Source organism: Ptychodera flava, chromosome 13 (genome assembly GCF_041260155.1).
Source record: "Ptychodera flava strain L36383 chromosome 13, AS_Pfla_20210202, whole genome shotgun sequence".
NCBI lineage: Eukaryota > Metazoa > Hemichordata > Enteropneusta > Ptychoderidae > Ptychodera > Ptychodera flava.
In genome coordinates this window covers 19,174,606-19,200,843 of record NC_091940.1, presented here as the reverse complement: position 1 = coordinate 19,200,843, position 26,238 = coordinate 19,174,606, and the positions used below count along the sequence as shown (strand labels likewise).

At 37.8% G+C, this 26,238-nt stretch overlaps 1 protein-coding gene and 1 long non-coding RNA gene across 3 annotated transcripts in view; both read left to right on the top strand.

Annotated features, from left to right (window-relative positions):
* The window catches only part of LOC139147039 (arylsulfatase B-like), a 53,218-nt gene that overhangs the window by 16,152 nt on the left and 10,828 nt on the right, over window positions 1-26,238 (top strand). The gene's annotated exons all lie outside the window — the stretch shown is intronic.
* Window positions 24,085-25,216, top strand: LOC139148703 (uncharacterized). 2 transcript variants are annotated; one of them, XR_011555974.1, is made up of 3 exons: window positions 24,085-24,163; window positions 24,932-25,011; window positions 25,168-25,216. It is a non-coding gene; the product is annotated as an uncharacterized lncRNA (long non-coding RNA). The 2 variants fall into 2 exon arrangements; XR_011555975.1 differs by having other exon boundaries at window positions 24,087-24,163; window positions 24,929-25,011.

The following is a 26,238-nucleotide window of genomic DNA, read 5'->3' as shown; positions in this document are numbered from 1 at the left end:
AGTGGGATCCCTTCTTCAGTCACTTGAATGGTCTTGTATTCCAACATGCTTAGTTTGATGGTAGCCATTAAAGAGAGATGCTAAGATCATTATGTTGTGGTCTGATTGTTGCATGAATTGTTGCTCAGACCGTTCATTTGTACTCTCCTTGTGTTTGAATTTTGCTTAAAGGAGGATATCTTGTATGTTTTTCTTCCTTTTATACGTTATTACAGGTTTTCTGGAAAACCATGGCCAGCGTTTAATCGCCCTTCATTATTTTCCAGTTTCTTTATCACGTTGTTTGATTAGGCTGGTTTTGATGAGGTTGTGCTGACAAGTTTTTTTCATTACTCTTATTTTTGTTGATGAAGGATAGCTGACATTTTGTTACATTAACTTCTTTTCGATACAAGCTATGTCTTTTTTTTTCTAATCTCGTTGTTGAAGTTTTTGCGTCGAGAAATTGACCTTTTTTATGAAGTCCATATTGTTGTTGCATGTGCGAACATATCTGAGTAATTCACCTTTCTTTAATGAATCATTTGAAGATTGGTGGCAGATAATATCGTCAGATGGTTTGGTGTGGGTTTTGCAGTCGAGCAAACTCTCTCAATTGCGTCTCTGGCATTTGAAGACCACAAGGTCAGGGTATGAGATTTGTCGATAAAATGTTCAATTATGAATTCCCAAGTTGAACGTAGGGTACATGGTGTTGCATTCCTCGACAAATGTTCTGAATGTTATAGGTTTATGTTCTGTTCCTGAGTAAATCGTTAAACGTTTCCATACGATTATTTGACTGGATTGGGATTTAATATAACTTTCTCCGTTTCATGGTATGTGATATCAGCTGTTTCTGGTAAGCCCATGCTGCATCCATAGATATGTTTGTAATTTTCTCAGTTGAATTAAAATATGTTGCGATTCAGAATAATCAGCAGTAAGGCTTTCATGTACGTTGTTAGTTGGTTTTTGTATCGTATCAGTTGGCTGGTACTGTTTCAGAGTCCAACGCTATGATCGCTGCATTTATGGCTTCATTTTTGGCATGTTTTTCTACATCGATACAACGTCTAATGTTACCAGAATAGAGTTTGCTTGTATTTTATTGATTCTAACTGGTTAATTAAGTTTTTTGTGTCCCTGACATATGTAAGTCGTCTTTGCGTGATTGGTTTTATGACAAAGTCTAGAAATTCCGAGATTTGGTTTATTGGGCTCGAGCAGCCATTTCTATTGAGACTTTGGATGATGATTGTTCCTTCTGCTTGGGTTCTGTGTATGTTTGGCAGGAGATACCATCGTGGTGTACAAATTATTTTACTTATGGGAATGGGGAAACTGTAAATCACCTCGTCAAGGATCTTCGTGTCGCAGATAAATGATTTCATGTACAATATCAAAAGTATATTAATGTTGCCAAGTGTTGCCTAACTTTCTTTAATGTCATTTGTCGTATTCACAATTGCTATGCCTCTTCCTTTATTGATGGGTTTTATTGCTATTTGTTTGTTTTCAGTCAGATTGTTCAGAGCAATCTTTTCTATTAGAGTTATGTTCTTTCTGTTGTTGGTTGCGAATAGAATTTCCTCTATCGATCTAAGTTGCTTCTAGACAGTTTTACAATTTTGGGTTTTCCGCTGTTAGTAGTGTCGACATTGGACTTATCTTAGAACAGCTGTCTGATTGATTGATTGATCGTTTGTTTCTCATGATATTGCACAATCTTATGATGCGAATAAATTTGTTTATATCTGATTGGACAATTTTTCTGTATAGGCACTTTTGAATGGAAATAAATTTCAAGCCAAACACGAAAGGCAAAGACGCTTTTCATAAAATTCACGAAAGCTGCAAAAAAGCAAGGTAAGCTACCTTCAAAAGGCAAAAAAGTATTCTCTTTGTTCTTATAACTCTGACAAAACGGTCTTTTTAGGCCAGCACATCCTCCGAAAAGAGAAATACTGTAGTACAAAATTATGTGTCTGTCACCACACATCGAGATATAAATAACAGAAAATTCAACAAACGAAAAAGGCTATACTCAAATAAAGGAAGCAAAAGACCCAAATCACAAACATAACACCTTTTTTCGGGTACCAAGGTCACATGACCAATGTCAAGGCATGATTTCTCGCCATGTGTTTTGTTATCATGAAATCACACTACTATAATTGATCTACTCACTATATCGTAACACTTTCAAAGGTAGAACCGATGCGTAAAGTTGCCCTCATTTCCTTTACATTGATTCAGTTTTTCAGACAGAGGCCATTGTTAAATAATCAATAATTTCATAACAGTTTTGTAACTTGCGTTGAGGTTATTGGCTGAGTTTTGGTACATTTATAATTTATTTTGAGTTCATGGATCATTAAGACAAATTGTACATTACCTTTGAACTATCATTTTGTCTCATAAATGGGTCATTGTACTAAGCATAGTGAACGTCATAATAGGCCAATTTCTAATTTTCAGTTGCCATTTTGGTTTTATGACGTCATCACAATAATTAGTTTTCATCAATCATAGGTGTTGTCCGTAATTTGAGGTGTTAATTTCAACTCAGGCACTAAAATGCTGGACACAGACTAAACTAAGACTATTTGAACATTATCACACGGTATTATGGGGGATATTTTGAATTTGGTCGGCCATTTTGGCTTTATGACGTCATCACAATAATTGATTTGCATCGATGTCATGTTGTATTTGTAATTTGGGATGTTTCTGTCAGTTTATTCAAAAAAATATTGAAAACTGCCTGAATTAGCCGTATTTTATCATTTTTAGGCAATATAACGGCGGCCATTTTGAATTTATGACGTCATCGAGCCTTTCCGCTGGCCCAAATTTTTGGAGCAATAGCTAATTTTGATCTACACATATATGCAAACCTCTGTACCAAATTTGGCACTTTTGTCATCCGTGTAACGATATTTTTGTTAAACCACCTGACTATACGCAGCCCATAGACATGTGGAGATACACGTCAAACCAACATGCTATATATACACCTCTAGTGTTGGCGTCCTATACGTACGCGCAGAGCAGACATGCAGCCAACAAGTAACTGTGATGAGTGGCTGCTTCGAAATGCAATGAGTATGTAAGGGGTGGACCATTTGATTTGGGAGGCTGGTAGGAAATGGGTATGGCAACAATTTGTTTCACCCATCCTTGCAGCAGATTATTTTCCAAAGATTATGTTTAAGCAATTTTATGTCCAGGAGTCCAAGTTTCATCAACTTTGGTCAAGTCTATCAAAATACATATTAAATCCTAATTAGGAAAGTTCATTAAATATGAAAATTTGGAATAAGCTGCAGTAAAAATCCCAAACGACTTTCAATACATAGCAAGTTTCGTCAACTTTTGTGAAATCAATCAAGATATATAACCCTATTTAGGAAAGTTCATTTGATATGCAAATTGGTAATTGGCTGAAGTAAAAATGTTTAATGGCTTTCAATAATGTTGTATCATAGTATGCTTCATGTCCATAGCAAGTTTGGTCAACCTTTGTGAAGTCAATCAAGATATGTAACCCTAATTAGGAAAGTTCATTAAATATGCAAATTAGGAATTGGCTGCGGTAAAAATACTTAATGACTTTCAATAGTGTTGTATAATATTATCTTCTATGTACAAAGCAAGTTTCGCCAACATTGGTCAAGTCTATCAAAATACATAACCCTAATTAGGAAAGTTCACTAAACACGCACATTAGGAATAAGCTGCAGTAAAAATCGCAATTGTCTTTCAATAATGCTATATCATAGTATCTTCAATCTACATAGCAAGTTTCATCAACGTTTGTGATAAGTCAATCAAGATATATAACCCTAATAAGGAAAGTTCATTTAATATGCGAATTAGTAATTGGCTGAAGTAAAAATGTTTAATGATTTCAAATAATGTTGTATCATAGTATTCTCCATGTACTTTATAGCAAGTTTGATCAACTTTTGTGACGTCAATCAAGATATATAACCCTAATTAGGAAAGTTCATTAAATATGAAAATTACGAATTGGCAGTGGTAAAAATGCTCATGACTTTCAATAGTGTTGTATAATAGTATCTTCCATGTACATATCAAGTTTCATGAATTTTGATTCAGTCAATTCAGATATATCCCTAATTAGCAAGTTCATCAAATATGCATGTCTTTCATGGCCGATAAATCTTTGTGTGATCAATACTTGTAGCAAATCTCATCCGATTCTGTGCAGCCGTTCTCAATGTATGTCTGTTTTTTCTAAAATCATTAATTATGCAAAGCATGAAATATGCAAGCAACACCTATCAAAAACTAATCAGATCTTGCCATTTTCAAACTGAATCTATGTACAAAATTTGATTCTTATCCGATCAGCCGTTCTTGAGATATATAAATTTTACTATAACCCATACGGGACCCGAACCCCCTCACACCCACGGCAACATCGCCTAGCTGCCAGGCCTCACACAAAACCAGTCGGCCACTGCTTCCAACCCAAAAGAGTTGGTCACAGTAACCGACTTAGATGTTGCAATTCTGTGCGCGACCGAGCAACACGGTGCGCGTGGAGCAGACACCACACAGACACAGCACACAGCACACAGATATCACGCCAACAGACAGACAGGTGCACACACAGACATACAGTCATCTCTGCGACATTAGCCCACGTGTGTGAACATGTGAGCTAAAAACGGCACTGCACCGGAAACACTTGCACGAGTTGAACTACATGCTCACCACACATTCCTTTAGCATTTAACTGAAAAAAGTCCAGCAAGACTCTCACACCTATGTGACACATGTCCTAATCTGTGAGGCTAGTCAAGGTCATCTAGAAGCATGGACCAACTGCCACTAACGTCGTCACCATGACGTCATCCGTGTCAAAATAACTTCGGGGTCACCAAGTATTTGGGACTTACTTGCTTCATTATATATTGCAGTTGTGTGTAAATTCACACTTTTGCCCCATATTTACAACTTCATTGAAAGTGTTATGAACAACATCATGAACAACATTCACTGCAGATTAATTCTAAAGGTCCTGAAGTATACAATATGTAATTAGCTGAAATAAAAATACAAAATGTCTTTGACTGCTGTCATTTTATCATCACTTTCTATAGCAAGTGTAATTGCCTTTGGTCAGGTTATTCAAGCTATATATGCCAAACTGTGAAAGCTCATTAGATATGCAAATTATAAATTAGCTGATATGAAAATGCGAAATGACTTTCAATATTGTTTTAACCTGGTATCATCAATGTACATAGCATGTTTCGCCAACTTTGATCAAGAAAATCCTGGAATATATCCGTAATTAGGAATGTTCGTAAAACATGCAAATTAAGAATTGACTGCGGTAAAAATGCTTAATGACTTTGAATAATGCTGTATCCAAGTATCTTCCATGTCCATAGCAAATTTCGTCAACTTTGGTCAAGTCAATCAGGATATATCTCCTTAATTAGGAAAGCTTATTAAATATGCAAATTAGGAATTGGCTGAAGTGAAAATGCTTACCGACTTTAAATAATGTTATATCATAGTATCTTCAATATACATAGCACGTTTCGTCAATTTTGATCAAGTCAATTCAGATATACATCCCTTATTAGGAAAGTTCATTAAATATGCAAATTAGCTATTATCTTTAATGTCACCCCTTAATAACTTTCACGGCTGATATATCGTGGTGTGATCAACATTTGTAGCAAATCTCATCATATTGTGTGCAGTTATTTTCAATGTATATCCGTTTTTTTCAAAAACCATTAATTATGCAAATGAGCAAAAAGTATGCAAGCCACATCCACCAAAATCTACCCAGTTCTTGCCATTTGCAAACTGAATCTATGTACCCAGATTTGATTCTGATTTGATAAGCTGTTTTTGAGATAACGGGCCAACAGACAAACAGACAGACAGACATCGCTGCGGCATTAGGTCACATGTGTGAACACGTGAGCTGAAAATGAGAGTTCAAAAGTTGAAAATATGTTATACGAATCCAAAATGGGAGTTACTCAAAATGGGAGTCAGACAAAAATGAGAGTTCGAAAGTTGAAAATGCGATATACAAATCAAAAATGTTGAGTTCGAAAGTTGAAAATTGGGATTATGAATCCAAAATGTTGAGTATGAATCCAAAATGTTCAGTTCGAATTTTGACCTTGATTACGCGCCACACAGGTGCTGGGTTGCCGGTGTACACACAGGGTACACAGGCTTGTTGTTATTTGGTCTGTTTGTTTGTGTGTATGTTTGTGTTTGTTTATTTGTTATATTTAATAAAATAACAGCGAAAAGCTGTTTTGTTAATATTTGTATAATAAAGAGCAGTTTATTTGTTTATTTGTTATTTATTTATTTGTTTGTTTGTTTGTTTGTTTGTTGATACGTATTTCCGATGGTTAGGGTTAGGGTTAGGCTTAAGTTAGGGTTAGGGTTAGGGTGAGGGTTAGGGTTAAGTTAGGGTTAGGGTTAGGGTTAGGCTTATTCACTCCCTCTATATATTGAGACAAGGGGAGCAACTGGGATTCCAACATCTATATTTTCAAGTCAAGAAAAACACACCAAATAAATACCGGACAATTGAAATATTGGGTTTGTGGCAGCTTCATGTCCTGTACTTACCACACCTATCCTTTAATTCGATGGAAAGGGCAAAAATCGGCGATATTTAGCATCTTTCTCCTTTGATTCGTACAGTTTGTACGGCAAAACGTAAGTGTCACACTTTGGCGGGTTAGTACGTCAGAGAAATTCAAATCGGACCAATCAGGCAGCTTGTTAGACTCACAGCAGTATACGCGAACGCCAGTTCTCAAGCGACTATACCACAGCAAGATGCAGTCGTGCCTGTGACTAATACGTGTTCGCAGATATCGAGAATGCAACAAAAAAGTCGTTGATTCACTGTTCATGACAACGGATCATACTTTAAAATAATAAAGTAACCACTAAAAGATGTAAAAACAATGGGAAACTCAAGTTCCCTTGACAGCAACGTAAGGAAAATGACACGTTTTTCCAGTACTTTCTTGATTCTTTGACCCTGCTCACCCCGTCGCCTAAATAGAATAGTCTCACACACGTCTGCCATGGTTTATTTTCATTGACGGCCACGATGTCTGTTTTCATGTGAACATGCAGTTGCTTTTGTTTGAAGCAATTATCCTTTCATTTGTGAAGCTTTTTTCCTGGTGACTATTACAATCACTGCTATGTTGTTGTTTTCACAAGATGTATACGGTTTGATACAGGAATATTGAGTTGCCTTTCCGTGTAGGCAATATGCATGCCATGCCAGTTCACATACACTCAGATCAGCAGCATACATGTACATGACGTCTTTGTTTCAAGTTTGGGTTTTTTTTCGACGCTGAAATTTTACCAAAATGTCACTTCTGTATTCAGAGATTGTGTAATCAATACCTTTGGATAAAGTTGATTTGGAAAGCGATAGACACATCCAGAGGAGTTGAAAAAATCGTGCTAAAATTAGCATAAGTTAAGCGACCGTGGCAGAAAAAAATGGGATACTCGAGCCCCTCCAGTTTTTACCACCGTTCCTGTAGTGTTGCCGAACCGGGGGCTTATAGTATACTCGGACGAGTACAGTATTGTTCGTAGTTGGAAGGTTACTGCCCGTAGTTTACTTTCGATAGCTAGAAAACTATTAGAATTGAACCAATACCAAGAACAACTTTTCCAGCCGCGGAAATTCAACCGTGGCGTGGCGACGGTCTCTCTGTATTTGTTTACTTCCGGGTTTACGCTCATGTTTTTTTTCATTTAGGCTCGTATATCTCACGAACTGATTGGAAATGAGTGCGTTTCGCACAGATGTATAGTTGAAGTACTCTAGTGGAACCTTCTTCTCATAAGACCAAAGTGAATGTTGCGGCATACAAAGTTGTCGACGATTCGTAAAGGGAAAATGAACATGGCAAAATGCGCCAAAGTAAAATCATCCTGGTTCGAGCCCCACAACGGTAACGTCTCCAGTTCGGGCCAAGGCAGGGCTAACAAGCTATCTGATTGGTCAGATTTGAATTTCACTGACGTACTAACCCGCCAAAGTGTGACACTTACGTTTTGCCGTACAAACTGTACGAATCAAAGGAGAAAGATGCTAAATATCGCCGATTTTTGCCCTTTCCATCGAATTAAAGGATAGGTGTGGTAAGTACAGGACATGATGCTGCCACAAACCCAATATTTCAATTGTCCGGCATTTATTTGGTGTGTTTTTCTTGACTTGAAAATACAGATGTTGGAATCCCACTTGCTCCCCTTGTCTGAGTATATAGAGGGAGTGAATAAGCTTAACCCTAACCCTAACTTAAGCCTTACCCTAACCCTAACCCTAACTTAAGCCTAACCCTAACCCTAACCATCGGAAATACGTATCAACAAACAAACAAACAAACAAACAAACAAATAAATAAATAAACAAACAAATAAACAAATAAACTGCTCTTTATTGACAAATATTAACAAAACAGCTTTTCGCTGTTATTTTATTAAAAATAACAAATAAACAAACACAAAAATACACACAAACAAACAAACAGACACAAATAAACAACAAGCCAGTGTACCCTGTGGTGTACATGCATAGAGAGAGATGGGAAGGTTTGACACGATTTTTGCCCTCCGGAATGAAAATCCAATAAAATACGGGGTTTACAGTCAAAATAAAGGTCTACACCGATATCGAAATACCTCTTGCCTTTAACGCTCAAGTTTCAAGAGGGCAAACTAGCATTTAGTCTCAATATCGGCCCAAAACTCTCTGGTAAACCCGTTCATCAGCTGTTACGTACGGCAGCCATTTTGATAACTACATTCTTTCCCATAGTGCAGTGTAGGTTCATTTGCATTCCACATGTATCCGTTACCCGCAACCGCTAAATTTAAATCCACTATCAAACAGGCTACAAGTATTGGTGCACACAACGTCCAGCCTTGCGTTTTGCACAAACTCAAGTCATGGGAAAGTTTACCATTGTTATGTTTGTTTTGATCGTGCAAAGGTCCCGATTCATCACTTATGTGCGCTGAACCATGGTAATTTGTCCGTTCAAAATGGCTGACGTACGTAACCACCCTGAGGATGTACGTAACCAGGAATTTAGGGCCAAGAGAGAGACTGAATAACGATTAACACGTCTCAGGGTTGGACATTAAACGTCAAGGTATTTATCTGTCGGAGGAAGGTAGTTTTTTTGACTGCATGCGTTGATATACGTGGATTTTTATTGTCTTACAGGATTCCGGAGGGCAAAATCGTGTCAAACCTTCCCATCTCTCTCTATGCATGTACACCGGCAACCCAGGCACCTGTGACGCGCCATAGGCCAAGGCTGATTGAAGCCCACTTGACTTTGGAGGGTCATCTTTACTAACTGCGGGTCCATAGCTGTCGTGTTTTCGGACGAGATTTCTGCCTTGTACGGACTGGTTTTGATTTTAATGTTTTTGACCCGTGGGGTTAAAAACCTAAACGTCAAAACCAGCCCGTAAAAGGCGGAAACCCCGTCCGAAAACACCACAGCTATGGACTCACAGCTACATCTTAACATACTTTACAGTCAAAGTAACGTCAAGATACATCACCATGAAGTCAAAAAGTACATATACACACGCTAAATTCATCCGGAGCGACTGCAACTCACCCGCTGACTTACTGTAATATCTTTACATTCAGGTTGCTAAAATTGCCTGGGCTTGCATGTTGAGTATGATGCAACTACTCAACAATGATGTCAGCGTCAAATGTGAGGGCGTCCTGATACCGACGTGTCTCGACAGAAGGTTCACGCGTAGTCTGGTCCCTCCACGTGTGCGGAGGGACTGTGTGCCAACGAGTGTGCTCACATTTTGATATTTTATAGCGGTTCGTAGTTAAGGGGTGGACCATTTGATATCCTGGGGGGGCTTGGAAGATTTGGGGAAAAAAAAGATGCCAGGTGGAGTTGCTCGAAAAAAAAAATCTGGCTTTAAGTGGCTGATGGAAAAACAATTATGGACCATTGCGACTCGGAAAAAAAAATCTTGGCAATTGTTCGATGCACACTGCAGCATCAATAAAAATCAAGCAGTAGCTCTGGAGTTTTATAAAGCATAAACCATTTCAAGCTTGAGGAACAATAACTGAGTTTTCTATATACGCATGTTTTATTCGTAAATGCGAACACTGTTATAGTGAATTATCTTCCAATGTTTTTCTTAACAAAAGCGAATGTGTTTTGATTAGAATTGAATGAGTTCAATGGTTTTGGGGAAACTACTATGTGGTAATGAAGAATGGGAATGGGCAATGAAATGAGCAGACAGCAGGTGATTTAAGATTAAATGTTACATCTTCACTGCAAATAAACCATAAGTGTGTCATAAATAATACAAACAAAACAAAATCATGTTTGTTTGTTTTTGTTGTATGTGAGCCACTTCTAAGACACACAACAAAAGTACTGTTTCAGTCTGTAAATGTCACCTCAGATGCCACCAGAGAAAACCATTTTCACTCCAAAATTTCATTTTCGCCTTGCGAGAGGGGGGACACCCCCTCTCGCGCTCGCTCCCCCCCCCTCGTTCGCTACGCTCACTCGCCACTCAGTCGCTTTGCTCCCTCGCAATCCACCCGTCTACTTTCTTAAATTACCCGGCTACTTTCAATATAAGGACAACACTAACAATAGACTTGGTTCAAGTCTGTGATTTGTGAATGTTTGAGTGGAGTGAACGCAATGATTTGTATTTTGCTTTCATGTGAAACGCTCGCGTGAGTGGACGCGATGAGTAGGGTGAACGCGATGAGTGGAGTGAACGCTATACAGCTGAGTTTCAACCGGAATCACAGACTTGGCTTTCTTGCAGGGTTTGCGTTGCTATAAATTATTCATGAGATGACGTTTTCTTTACTCATATATTATTCATAAGATGACATCACTAAATTTTACACATTGGGAGGAGTTACCAATTGACCCAAACGAGACATGCATAAAACTCACATGGCGTTGTTGACAAAATGTCGAGTGCGATCACTCCCACAAAAGTCAGCACGACCTCTGTTCTATCACCGAAAACGCGTGAAAATATGTGTTGTTTGTGGGGCCCATGTTACAAAATGCGAAAATCGTGGCCGGTTATTCAAGGATGGAAAAAGACACCGTCCTTACAGTTGGAGCCTGTTCTCTTACGTGCCAGAAGCGATGGAAATCAAAACAATGTGGAGCGACTTCGTATGTCAGTGATTTTCCGCTGCCGGTTGGTGTGCAGACGAACACATCTTTTCCCTCAATGTAACTCTCAACAAGCTTTCTTTGGTAATCTCGCATGATTAGCGGTGGTCGACTGATCAGTTGTAAAACGCGGTGGATGTACGAACTTGATGCTATTATTCGCCCAGATATAAAACGTACTCGATGTCTAGCTTTGCACGGAGATGACAACAAACTTTTTAATGCATGCAGAGGTTTATTAGCAAGCGTTCTTCTTATTGGCCAGAATAACGGCGGGGGCTGTCAATCATTTTGTATTTGCTCTACGTCACTGTGTACACAGTCCGTCTCACCGCCAGTACTTTGCAAGAAGTCCAAGTCGGTGAATCCGGCAGAAACTAACTCACTACTGCGCAGACTCAAACGTGACGCATTCAATCGCTGGGAAAACCTGGCGTGAGCTGCCAAATTCCGGATAGGTTTGTACGAAATAGGAGAGACATAAGAGAAACTATTATAAATGATTTTATTTTTTTTAAATTCACCGACTTGAACCAAGTCTACACTAACAAGTAAATGCCATAAATGTACATGATTTTACAAATAAGTTTTTGTAAAGTGAATCAAAAATGTACATGTATTTACATATCTTTATTTAGTTTCTTGAATATAGTCTGTTTGCGATAGAACAGCATCTTGTTACTGGGTGTGAAAAACCAGGCAAACAAACATTGCACCGAAATTTGGTAAAAAAAAAAATATATCTCGAAGAAGGAAAGTGAAAAAAAAAGTTGCCAGCATATGCCCTGTAGAAAAAAAATAATTCATGGTGGAGCAGGTGGGAAAAAAAATAATGGCTCTCCACCAATCTTCCAAGCCCCCCCCCCCAGGATATCAAATGGTCCACCCCTAAGCATTAAAATGTTGTTTTGTCGGCGGCAGCAGATGTAGCCATTTTCGGGCCTTTGGCGGCCAGTGTATGATTGTTCATTTGCTACAAATGAAGTAAGTTAGAGGCGGGAAGTTACTGACAAGCGATTGGCCAGAAGCTTCGGAGGAAAAACTTGTAGATGCGTGATTGGTTACTTTGGTGAAAGTGGCTGATGACTTTCTGACAGACAGACTTTCTGCAAGCTTAAACTAGGAAGGGCACGTCGTACTACTTGAGGTCTCACACCATGGATTTTTCCTGTCGTAAGTCACTCACGCTTTTCAAGAGAGCTTTTCCTAGCAAAAATTGAGGAGTGGTGTTTTTATCTCTGGTTTTTAGTGTGTGGTGTGAGCCACTGTAACATTTCTCTCTCCGCCAAGACTGTTTCTTTGGATTCAAGACCACACCAGAATCCAGAATAAAGCTTGTAAACCACCTTCCCTGATATAGATTGTGAGTTAGGTGACGAGAGTGCAGCAGACAAAACTCAAATGCATATTATGTCCGTTTGACCGCACTTTGACCCTCACCCGAATTAGCCTCGTTCGAATATGCTCTATTATTATGAGAATAGTATATTAGAATTTATTTTTTATTACTCTTCAGAGCACGGTTATTGTCCGTCGGGAAAGAGTAACCGTTTCTAGAGTTGTATTTCAAGGATTAGATTAAAGACACAATTTTTCGGGTTTCAGTTATTTGTAAACTTGTCAGTTTTTCATATCTATAGACTCAATTCTTCCCGTATTGCTTAACGAGCTTGAGTACTGGGACAATGAAACGCTCTTGGAAAAAAACTGAATACCAGTAGTTCGAGTGTACCAAAAGGCGTCTTTTCAGGGCCATCACACCCTACAAAAGAGAACTACCGTGAATGTCTGTCTGTCTGTCTGCCTGTCTGTCTGAATGTCTAAATCCATCAGTCCTGTCTGCAAGATTTTTGTTAATGAATAAGCTTTACATGTAAATCTTTTCAGTATATCTATTGCTTTCGATACAAAGGACACCGCTTCAGTCTCTCCAGGTTATTTCGGCAGGCAAATTGGACACATTGGCCATGCAATACTCGAAATAATCATCAGCGTGTCGTGCAGTTAATACACTTTCATTCTACGACAGATATTGGTTAATCATTAATGAAACAGCGTGGCTAAAATTTCAGTTTGTACAAATAGCCGAATACTTAATAAACAAACGCCAACGTGCCCTTCAATAATGCCGATTGTGTAAATTTGCAAGCGCGGTTGCCCAATTTGCTCGCTGTCGAATGCTATAACCATAGAGGTAAAAATATACTAAATTAAATAAATGCTTTACGATTTTCACTGTCGATTTTCATTTTACAAGCACCGTCTAGTAAAAATGTCTGTCGGCAAGGCTGTAAGGACAATAAATGTGTGGAGTGATCATAAAATCCGCCCTGTTTCGGTCAGGTACTGACTGAAGGCGTCAATCGGACTATGGAGGTATACTACTACCTCCATGATCGGACAAAACAAAACGACCTTTCAGGACCACCACTGCCTACAAAACGGTTACAGTAAACATCATGTCTAGATCTATCAGACCTGCATGCATATGTTGCTCAAAGCAAACTATCAAGCATAACTAATGTTTTCAAAAATGACGTTAGGACACCAGTCAAGTCTCTCCAATTGGAGCAGATGGGACCTGCATGCTGAACTTCGTGGGCGCGATAATGTTTGTCGCAACTGCTCAGTGTGCGGAGGGTCTATGCTTGATAAGGCACGGACAGAAGATGTCAATCACGTCGGAACGCGCGGCTTGGACTGTCACTCATGTCGGTCATGTTGTTCAAACTGATCGGTAGTTTCTTTAATCAAGGGTTGACGACTGGGGCGATAATTTCACATGGCGGAAATTTTCCGCGATGGCGAATCAACGTAGGTACACGATCTGTGCCGGGAAATCTCCTCATGCAATTTTTTGTTCTATCTTTGGCCGTAAACAGTTAAGCAAACAAACTAGAAAACGGTAGCCTTTACAAATATTAAAGTAGGATTGTATTAGTGAAAATGCGGGCACAAAGGGGCAATGCCAAAACTCGTATTTATGAAATATTAAGGTTCAACACTTTTGCCATTGCGTTAGCGAAAAAAAACCGTGAAAATGATAACTGGCGATGGCACTTTTATTGAAAAACAAAAACAAAAACAGAAAATAAAAAAGAGTGGTGATTTCTCGTTATTAGCTTCCACTTTTTTGTCCCTTGTCAAAAGATACAATCACTTGCTGAGTAACAGCCTACATGTTCGTCCATTAACGATACACATATTTTCAAATAAGAAAAACCTTACCAACTTTGGATATACTTCACGATGTTAGGTCATACAGGAGCCTTTATTGAGAAGCCTCAATCCTCAATCCCGTGTTGAAGACGGAACATTGCAGGAATCAGGAAGTGTTAAATACCGAAAACTGTATTGATGCATTTGTCAATGTAAAAATATGCATCGTATGGCGTTCCACTCGTGTGTATAATAAACTACAATGTATACATACATTCGAGCACATTTGAACATTTTTCACTGTGTAAAAATCTTATACATGAAGACGATACAATTTTATACGAAATAAATTGTTTAGTACTCTGTTCCACATTCTTCTGGAATAACGTTAAAGTCTGCATCCGTTTTTAATTTGCATCAGTTTCAATTAGTTTGCATTAGTTTCCATATTGTTGCTGTAACTGGCTTTTAAGCCGTATTTAGAAAATATACATTTGGGTGACCTTTATCTTTATTGTTATGTAAATATCTGTTTCACAGTAGATATTTATCTTACAAAGTCTGCGTGGTATTGGATCCTAAAATTGATTCCCTTCGCTTCCTGCCGCGTCATATTCTGATAGTTTATTTTTGATCCGGGCCTTTACCCTGCAGCATTCCAGCCTTCCATATCTCCTCATTGTTGGATAAAATGTGCTAAAGCCATATATTTTAAGAAAGATTCTAAAATCGTACATCAAAGACAGTGTTGGGGACATAACGGTTTATCCACCATATAGAACATAGCTCCGTCGACGCTGATTCTTTTCAAGAATCCTTCAAACTTACATTAGGGAAACTCTTCATACTTGAAATGTTTTCGAGCTCTAGACGGTGTTCGTGAAGCTCGTAAAAAGGATATGAGATACATAAAACGAAACAAAGTGTCCGTGAAAGCCTCTTCGACACCATACAATATATCTCCCATCAAATGTCCCGGATGTTGAACATTATGTTTAGTGTTTTATTACGGTAATATACTCCTTCACAGTTAAAAGACTGCGGGAAATGTTTTCTCTACCCTTGATGTAATACATCTATACGAACCGGACAATGTATACACACACCATGCAATTCCTATGAATAATTGGATTCTCTGAGTACCAGATGCTAATGTCTTTCTATCGTTTACCATGTGAACAGCTTCACGTAATACATCCGCCGAGAAAAACTACGCCTACGAATGTCAGGGTACCACTGCTCCGATGTCGTGTTTATTATGATGATCAAATCTGTACATTTTCCCGAATGTTTTACGTGTGCCGCTCAATTTTGTATAAAAATTCAACGACGTCAACATTTTCGCCTAAAAAAATGAAGCTGGTCAATATACACATACCGCGAGTGTCTTTGAGTCGGCAGCACTTGCTGCAACTTTTTGTCCGTCGTTAGTAATCTTACACAAACAACAGGCTGCATGCTGTTTATTGTTTTATTTAGACTTAAATTATAGAGTTTTAGTCAGTCGATCATGATATAGTTTGAATTGCTGTGTACTAAGGGGCTGGTTAGTTTCTTCGGCCACGGAGACATCAAAAAGTGGCTGATCCCCCTGTTCCAACTTTCCATAACAGAGTGACCCCCTATTCCAACTTTAGAAAACAAGGTGACCCCCGAGGCAAAGGTAAGACAAAGGGTGAAATATAAAAATAAACACAGACACATACACATATATATGTATATATATATATATATATATATATATATATATATATATATATATATGATATATATATATATATATATATATATATATATATATATATATTTCAAATTTTCAATTTCATAATGTGAATACAGTATTGTGAATGAGCTGTGAATGAATTTCACACCATCTAGGCATAACCAGATGTCCAGAACTGTTGTACATAAATGGATGTCAATCATTGATATCAAAGAGAGAAAAGCAGTAAATCAAAAACTTCAGTTGGTAATTAGACTGTTGCAAGCCATCAGAGCCCACCCATGCTTGGCTCACGTAAATCCGTTTTTCCTTATTTGCGGGTAAAGCTTAATACCAGTATATTTACAAAAGAAAGGGACAGTTGGCCGGCTGTATCTTTTGACAATTTTTCATGATTTTTATTCTCTATGCCCAGACTTCAGTTTGTCAACATAGCATACATATGTATAAAATAGACATATAGGTCCAGTAATCAGTATCATTAAAGGGAAATAAATTGCCAGTACATTAATGTTTAGCTCCGCTGTCAGCGACGCGGAGCTTATCAAATAGGTTGATTTTTGCCATTTTTCTCAAAGAGTACTGGTCTGATAGCTTTGAAATTTGGTATAAAAGTTTCTACAGATGAACTAAGTAATATCTATTGAATTTCTAATGAAATCTGTAATTTTGTATTTTTGGGGCATTTTTTGCCATTTTTGGTCAAAAAATGTGTATTTCCAAAACTACTCATCTGATAGCTTTGAAATTTGGTATATGAGGTTTCTATAGAAGAACTAAATAACATTTATTGAAATAATGATGAAATCTGGAATTTTGAATTTTTGGGGCAATATTTGCCATTTTTGGTCAAAAAATGTGTATCTCAAAACGTACTGGCCTAATAGCTTTGAAATTTGGTATACAGATTTCAACAGATGAACATAGTAAAATATATTGAATTTCTGATGAAATCTGTAATTTTGTATTTTTATGGCAATTTTTGTCATTTTGGTCAAAAAATGTGTACTTCCAAAACTACTTATCTGATAGCTTTGAAATTTAGTAAACAGGTTCCTACAGGTTCCTATTTTTGGGGCAATTTTTGCTATTTTTGGTCAAAAAATGTATTTCTCAAAAACTGCGAGTCGATAGCTTTGATATTTGGTATACAAGTTCCAAAGGATTATTTTAATATATGATATATTGAAATTATGGTGAAATCTGCATTTTATTTTTGGGGCAATTTTTGCCATTTTTGGTCAGAAAATTTCATTCTCAAAAAACTACTCATCAGATAGCTTTGGTTGAAATGTTCTCAGGGATGATCCAATGTGATATATTCAAATTATGATGAAATCTTCAAGTGTGTATTTTTGCTATTTTAGCCACTTTTTTCTGGCCATTGAAATGAGCTATCAAAATTTCCACCTTCTTCATCAACATGTGTCAAAAATAGTTATTCTCTACATAAACACAGCAGAGCTATATCGGCCGTTAGGTCGCTTGTTATTTACGGTCTGGTCAGTTTCTTCAGCCTGGGGAGGGGACGGTGGACTATATTTTGCCAACGTCAAAAAGTGGGTGACCCCTATTCCAAATTTTTAAAACAGGTTGACCCCTATTCCAAATGTCGAAAACAAAGTGACATCCCCAGCGCGACAAAAGTAAAACAAAACGTGGAATATAATTTATATATAACTGACCAGTCCCTTGGGGTGAACATTCCTTTTTTTGGCTATACATTTGCAGGCTATTTCAACAAACTTAACACTGGGAATATGCACTATACCTTTTATCCTTTCACCATGATCATGGTGGACCTCTACAGGGGAAAATGGGAGTAAAAAGGTTCAGAGAGTACATGACACTGTAGTTGATATTGAACAAAAAAAACAAAGAAGATGTATTGTCATAAATTACAGCTACTCTTCCTTAAAGGAATAATTTAATTCTGTGTTTTCATTATAATTTAGGTATAAAAGTTTGTTTTCAGAGACAATGCATTATTTCATTTCTCTAAACCTGTCATTCAATAGTTGTCCTTGTACTAGTCTAGCTTCCAAGGTATCGAACATGAATTTTGGTTTTCCCTGTTACCTTTTTAATGACAGGTTCAGAAACTTTATGAAGGAAACTATATCACTATCAATACGGCTAGTTTTCAATGGGATTCGAACCCACAACATACGGCAGTATTAACAAAGTACAATCAGGCCTATACCAAAACAATGGACAGGAGCAAAGAAAACTTGGCTTTTTTCGAATCACATCCTTTGAGAAGCCCAAGAGAGCTAAGTTGGAGCCAAATGTGATGAGCATAGTGTCTGAGAGGACCTTTTCTTTTATCACTGGAACCGTAAAAGCTAAGCTAACAATGATAAAAACTGCCTTTTGTTAACGATAATTTTACTCAATAATAAACACGTTATTTGAAAACCTGTGACAGAAAGAAAAATAGTTGAAACAGCGAGAATGAATAAAAAACCTTGTCATTTTTCTCTTTCTAAAATATGTATCTATGTATTGTGAAATATTATTGCATGTTGCTTTCTCATACATAGTTCTCATGTAGAAAACAGTAAAAGAATCAAGTATTTGTCATGCTTTGTAGCTGAACTGCAGATTTCATAATGATAGTACGCTTTGCAAAACAGACTTTCAATTTACAAACATCGAGATATCTCTTATGTATGTATCTGTGATATATTAAAGTTATGCGCCCGAAGGCCGCGCTGAAAACTGTAACTGAATGATGCAATTTGTGGCTGGCATGGTGCTTTGCAAAACAGACTTTCAATTTGCAAACATCCAGCTATCTCCGATAATACATATCTCTGATATAATAAAGTTATGCGCCCGAAGGACGCGTTGAAAATTGTGACTGAATGGTACAATTTGTGCAGTTGGCATGATGCTTTGCAAAACAGACTTTCAATTTGCAAACATCCAAATATCACACTCTATTGAGCAATTAACAAAAAGGTGACCCATCACCAAAGTCAAAAACAGGGTGACCCCGATGAATCCATCTCCCCCCTCCCGGCTGAAGAAACTGACACATCCCTAAGCTGATGGATAATCTTGTCAAATGCCATTTCATTCAGTCTTGGTATCGGAAATGAACTTTCAACCATTTTCTCATATTTGACTTTCAAGACCAGATGCTCACTAGACAAAATAATCTGGACATCAGGCCTATATTGTATAGAAATGGTATTCACTCGCCGTAATTTGCAAGTTTCTGAGCGTATTTAGGATTTTATTTCTTCTGTTTACTCGCGATGGCGGGATTAAATTTTATGATTTTGTGTTTGGTTAAATATTCTTTTATTGCGGTAGTATATTGCTGATTTTCTTTTCAATTTTGCTTTTTCACCTTTTCTTTTTAATATTGCAATGTTTCGTCGCACAATTACTTCATACACCAACAACGATTTATATCGGTTTACGGCTTTCGACAATAGGTCTGCACTGCTATGCCTAAAAAGCCTGGTTTAGTGCATGTGTGCTATCGAAAACCTACATGGTATCCTGGTACACGGTAGTTTGTGAGGGACCGTGCCCTATACCACGGGTGCTTGGCACATTTTCGGGATAATAATCATATATGATATGAAGAATGTCTATATGACTTATTTATTCAATTTGAATCATGGTACACAATATTACTGCAGTACACGTCGGCTAGCAGAGGCGAGTGGCCATCGCTGCCGGGCTTGGACTCGGCGAACACGCTGCATCACAACTACTGTACACAGGATTTGTGCACGCACTGCAGCTTCTTGTTCTACTCCCTGACGTGTGCAGTCAGTATTGTTATTGTTTAAAATTGAATTTAAGTTCTCAGTGGAATTCATTTGTCATCGATAACAATAAATACTGTCTTTACACATGCATATACAGACTATTTGCTAAACAGAATAATGTTATTCATGCTGTGGGGAGTAAACCGAGAAACTGCAGTTGATCCACAGAACAAAACATACATGAATAGCCAAAAAGTACAGCTTATGTCCTTTTACATAATTATGGTAATTGCGTTCAGTTTTCTTGACAGGTGAGTAAAGTCATCCTGTTTCCAAACCTTTTTATGCGATCGTAAAAGGGACAATAGCTGTAACGTTTGCCTTCATTTATAGTTGGCTTGAAATTGTACAGAGAGCAATATTAATTGTTTACCGAGAAACTAATTACAGCCTAAAAGTCAATATTTACCAAAATTTACATATAAATGCACAGATATAATGAGTAACGTTAGGGAAAATATTTAATAGTTTACCCATAGCCTACCATGAGAAGTAAATTATTCCAATATCATGTTTGTTGTCCACATCTTCACTTTCAAACGCCCCATTCTAATCAAGTATATTGATATCCATTGTCAAACACTTATAAAAGCAAAGATTTAGCTAGTTTGGTGTTGTTGACTTTGTGAAAGTTAATTCAATCATAATCTGGTGATAGTGTCCAAATATTAGTAACTTACCCTTGCTTACTTTGGCGCATTAGGCAATCAAAGGCATCAGATAATAGACGCAACACAGTGATAAAACTTTGCTTGAGATTGTCAAAGGACAAATACATGACACAGTGAAGAAATCTTGGCAAAAGCAGTGCTAGTATAAGACCAAGACACAAAGGGGTTGGTAGAATCACAATCTTTATTGGCAAAATATATTATAGTCAACCGTTGTAAGGCTGCTTTCACAAAAACCGGTCAGGGGGAGGGCTGGAGGAATTCAGGGGGGATTCGAAAACTTTGGGGGTAACAGAGGGGGGACTTGAAAATTTTTGGTTCCCTTTTGTGTTTTACGTTTTCCTATTCCAAGTTTTTGTAGGTAATTTAATGAAAAATGAGTACCATTTTTTATGTCATCAAAATGTTGTAATGTTAGTAATAATTAAACGAAATCTCGAACCATTTTGTCACATTTCATGACTTTTATCTCGAAAAAATCTAAATGTGTGATTTGTAAAAAAACAAACTTGAGCCTAGTAACAGAGCAGAAGCTGCAACTGTTAATGATTTCTGCAATATTTCTATGCAATATAACAACTACAGTTTCTTGCTATCTCCCTACAGCATGCTCAAACACACAATATTTAGTTTGTCGACAAAGCCTGTATATATAAATATAAATATGTATTTGGTGATAATTTAATTGGAGTCCAGACTGACAGTCAGTTGTCAGTGATACAAATGCATGGTACACATACATAGGCTGTGATAGCAAGCTGAATGCTAGACAATTCAACATGCTGTAGGGAGTACAACAAGAACACAGTTGTAAAACTGAACAAAAATATTGCCAAAATTATCAAAGTTAATACAGCTACTGCCTATGGGTAGTGTCACTATCATTAATGCTCTGCTACTGCAGTGTCACTGTCACTGCATACCTGAACAGTGACAGAGATAGCTCTAACTCTGATGTACATGGTAGTTGAAGAAGAGTTTGGGTCAAATGATGCTCATGACAGCGAAACATACTTGTATACAAGATCAGGCCAGAGAGCAACACATGGAAGAACACATAGAAATTTTGAATTCTGGCATATGAGAATCATTAAATATTAAAGAAAAAAGATGGGTCACCATGCTTGATTTTCTAAATTTTCACATTCTTGTTATAAAATGACAGAAGTAAAACTTTGAACAGTAAAAACTAAAAGAAAAAATATGTGACCAAATGGAATTATTTATTTTTAACCAAATTTGCAATTATTACACCCAAAATTTCAGAGATTAAAACATTTATTTGATGGAATATTTTAACCTTCCAGTATTGTAAATTTTGAGTAGCATCTAATTCATATATGTGTTGTAGTAATGAAACAAATTTTCGGTAGGTCACTGTGCAATATGGCATTTAGCCAGAATTCACAATTTGCCTACTCTCTCATGATTGTCATTTTGTGTGCTCTTCAGCAGGAGCAATTGACCTGGCCAGAGTTGGATTAACTCAAGTTGGCTTTTAGACCAATAAATCTAAAAAATTCACTGATGCGTTTCAAGAACTTGCCTTTGGAATATGACTGTTCAAAGTGCTAATACAGGTATTGTTGAACACCTGTGAGCAGAACGGTGCAATACATGTTTATTTTTTCTGCGCTCACATCCTTTACAAATATGCGGGCCTGTGATAGTTGGGGGGACTTGAAAAATTTGACCATATAGAGGGGGGCATTTGAAATTTTTTTAGGGTACTTAGGGGGGATCTGAAAAAAAATAAGATTTCAATCGAGATTCCTCCAGCCCCCCCCCATCGTGATTCCTCCAGCCCCCCCAATCGTTATTTGTGAACGCAGCCTAACTGTGCTGAGACAAAGACACCGAAAACCCCGCCCCACCCCTGCGGACGGACTTTTTAACTGTCCTTATGGTACAATTCTCTCCATACGATACTCGCCGTTCCTGCCTGCTGGGGGAGGCTATTGCTTAATTATCATGGCACTAACTTCGATGGTGGTATGAGGCAGGAAAGGTAGTGAAAAGAACGTGGGAGGGGCATCATCCAATAAACGGTGTACCATCATTTGTTCCGTTCCTAGAGCTAATTTGTTGTGCATATTTTTAAAACACAAGACTCGCAATAAATCTGTCAAAAATGGATTTTCTGGTTTCGCTGATAAAGCGGCTCATTGTATTGTACGACGCTCGGTTTCAGAGACGTCACTTCAATTTGATAGTCAGACATCACAGCATGCCTTTGTTATGTAAGATTGTGCCACGACCATCGTTGACGCATCTGAAACTGCTTGTATTTGCTTCGCATGTAGATTTTGCCGTCGATTTTTTTTCTGGCTTCAGTGTGTCTGAACGATGAAAATGTGAGTCTTGCAAACATAACTCCATAAAGATGATAAACAAGTGAGAAATTTAAATGTCAGACACGTTCGTTACACCATTGTGAGGGTTGAATAAAACGTGAGTTCTCAACGACTGTGAGGCAAATACTGAGAAAAACTAACGTATGCGACTGCATATCGAGTTATACACATATACATATGCCGTTGGATGTCTTTTGATGAAAAGTCATCAAACGATGAACATGACCAAACTCCACTGGCAAACTCATGAATAAATAAAAAAGGTAAATAAATGAAACATGCATATTGACGTCATGGTATAAAGCAACACCAAATACAATATTTACTTGTCTTGTCACCTGTCGTCATATTTCTTGTATCGGACAAGTGCATCATTTAAATTGAATGTCAACGGTAAACCTTTCCCGTCTACTTGTAATAAGGTTTCAAACACTTGACTAGTGCAATATGTTAATTAATTGCTAGGGTTTACATTTGACATTTTAGATATCTGTCGTGCCTTATTTTTACAAGGATTCCTAGACGATGAATACAAGACGCAAAAAACGTTGCAGCATCGTTAAATTCTGTGTTCCTAATTCGCATTGGGCGAAATAAAAGTGGTGTAAAAATTCAAGACATAAATCAATAGTTTTCGGTTGGTTTTATCACACACCTACAATGGCGTCATAAGCGTCATTCCACGTGATTGTCGCATTTCTTTTTAAATTTCTGAGCCTCGCAGAAGTTCGTAATTTTCACAGTTATACGATCCTCGAAACGATGAAAAGTTGGTAACTTTTATATTTCAGAATGCTGAAAAGATACCTTGCCACAAATGAAATAAAAAATTCCCTCATAAATTTAGAATGCGCCAGGTTAATCCACTTTAAAATTATCTGAACACTTTCAGAAGTTCAAATTTGGTTTTTGTATAATATGAAGGGCAGTTCATTAGATTGCATGGTTTTGAAGGGCCTGTCTTTATGGCCACTTTAGTGAAGATCGCTCAGACAGAAGGCGACTCCTTCTCGAGCACGAACGTACTATGTCTTTGACCTACCAGCGTTTTACAGTGCGTGGGAAGTCGAAACATGTATGCAAATCATAGCAAAAATTAGAAAGTGCAGAGCTGTGCAGACTTTATGCAAATAAGTTGATTCTGGATCGTTCTTAAACAGCGGTCGCGGTAGGAGATCGGCACAGCTCCTCCGGGAACTCAGAACCCACAGAGAAGATTCAACGTCAGGTAGGTAGACCATTGTCAGTTGCCCTTCGCTGCTTCACAGGCTAACGGAAGGTATGTACGCGTGAGCAAAGAGAAACTGTCGACTTTGGAAAGTCTCTCGTTCGGAAATCCGGTTTTTTAGTTCTATGATGACTTCAGCTGACACGTTTTGAAAAAAACTAAGACTATCGCTCTTACACTCAAATATGTTAAAATCAAACTTACTTGAGGATTACACGTTGTTTTGTTTTTGTTTTTTCAAATGATAGCACAGGGCTAATTCGTCTGTAAATTAAGCAAGAAAGAACACCCAGCGACGGTATATCACGAGATTTTGACCAGTTCGCTTCATATATGCACTCGCTATCAAAATCTCGTATACCGTCGCTGGGTGTGATTTATTGCTATTATATCATAACAGTATATTGAAATTCTGGCATGGAACGTCAAAGAGGGCTTTTTGCTCAAGCTGAGAGCTCGTGCGTATGCCAGCCGTGGTATATCGCCAATGTACCACGGTTCTTTTCACGTCTCGACCAATCAGATCGCTGCATTTGCGCTGTCAATATACTGGTATGATATAATAGAAGATACGGCATTGATCGGACGAGGTGCATGTTTAATAAGTGCCGTCAATGCCTTGGATTGTACTTCAAAGTTCACTTATGGTAGAAATCCCTTTGCTGACAGATTCTATGGAAACTTAATTCCACAAGAATGATTAATTATGCAGTTGGGGATTTTTCAAACCATTTTTGATTCAACCTTGTTTTGTGTTTCCCCCAGTAGACCTTATTCCACACACCGTCGGAGAAAGTCCACCATGCGGGTGATACTGGTCTTTCTGTTGTCCGTCAGCATTCAACAATGTAAGAATAATTTAGTTGACTGTCGTCGTCTTGGGTAATGTTTGTTTCGAAAATCGTTTATATTGCCTTTAAGTTGAAACATTTGTATTAACATCTCTTTTGTCCACGTCACTCATAAAAAAAGGGTTGAAAATATCGTTTTCTTCTAATGTCTAGGCTTGTGCGATAAACCCCATATCATATACCTGCTTGCTGACGATTTAGGTAAGTGGAAATATTTTTTTCAGACAAGAATTGAAAATGTGACAACCATTAAACTTGTAGTTTCAGCAGTGGCTCAATTATCTGTTTGTTTTTTCTCACTTTTCTCCACAATTTGTAATTTCTGTAACTTTTTATCCGGTCTCTTCTCTTTTGTCTCAGTCTTTCCATTTCGGGTAATTTTTGTGATTTTCTCGATGTCATTCTTTTCCTTTGTCATTATTTTGTTTTCCTCCCTAATCTCTATCTGCCTCTGTCTCTATCTGCCTGACTCTGTATTTATGTATATCTGTATTTTTGTCTCTGTGTGTCCGTCTGTCTGTCTATCCGCCTCTGCCTCTGTCTGCCTGACTGCGGTGTATTTTTATCTGTCAGTATTTTTGTCTCTGTCCGTCTGCCTGTCTGTCGATGTCTCTCTCTATCCCTCTCTCATTCCCCACAGTCTCTGCCTGTTCTGCAGTAACTCACTCTTACTCTTCATGTCTATCTTTATGTCCTTGCTGTATGTAGTAACATGCAAATCGTTGCCATAACCCTGATCGATTGCAACAAATATTCAAACCTGTGTTTTCTTTGATACGGCTAGGATACAATGACGTCAGTTGGCAAGACAAAACCATCCTAACCCCAAACCTGCAAGTTCTTGCTGATAAAGGCGTCATCTTGAAAAACTTATACGGCATGTCCGCATGCAGTCCGTGAGTACTGAGTGCTTGAGTTCATTTTTAATTTAATATCTTTCTCACTGATCGAAACGAAGCTTTACAGGTAGTCTGTAGATTTTAAAGATCTATGCATTAAATTAATTTGTAAAATATTCGGTACTTGCAAGATTTTGACACACGGAAGATACTGCACGTCAAAGTTTGATTCACACTTACTTTTTATCATTTTCCGTACCGCATTGTTTTGCGATTCCAGGACCCGTGCTTCATTGCTGACCGGAAGGTACGCTTCCAGCATTGGCTCACAGGTACATAGTCTCATTCATCGCTGGTTCATAAGACTCTGCTGTCAAAACTAGAA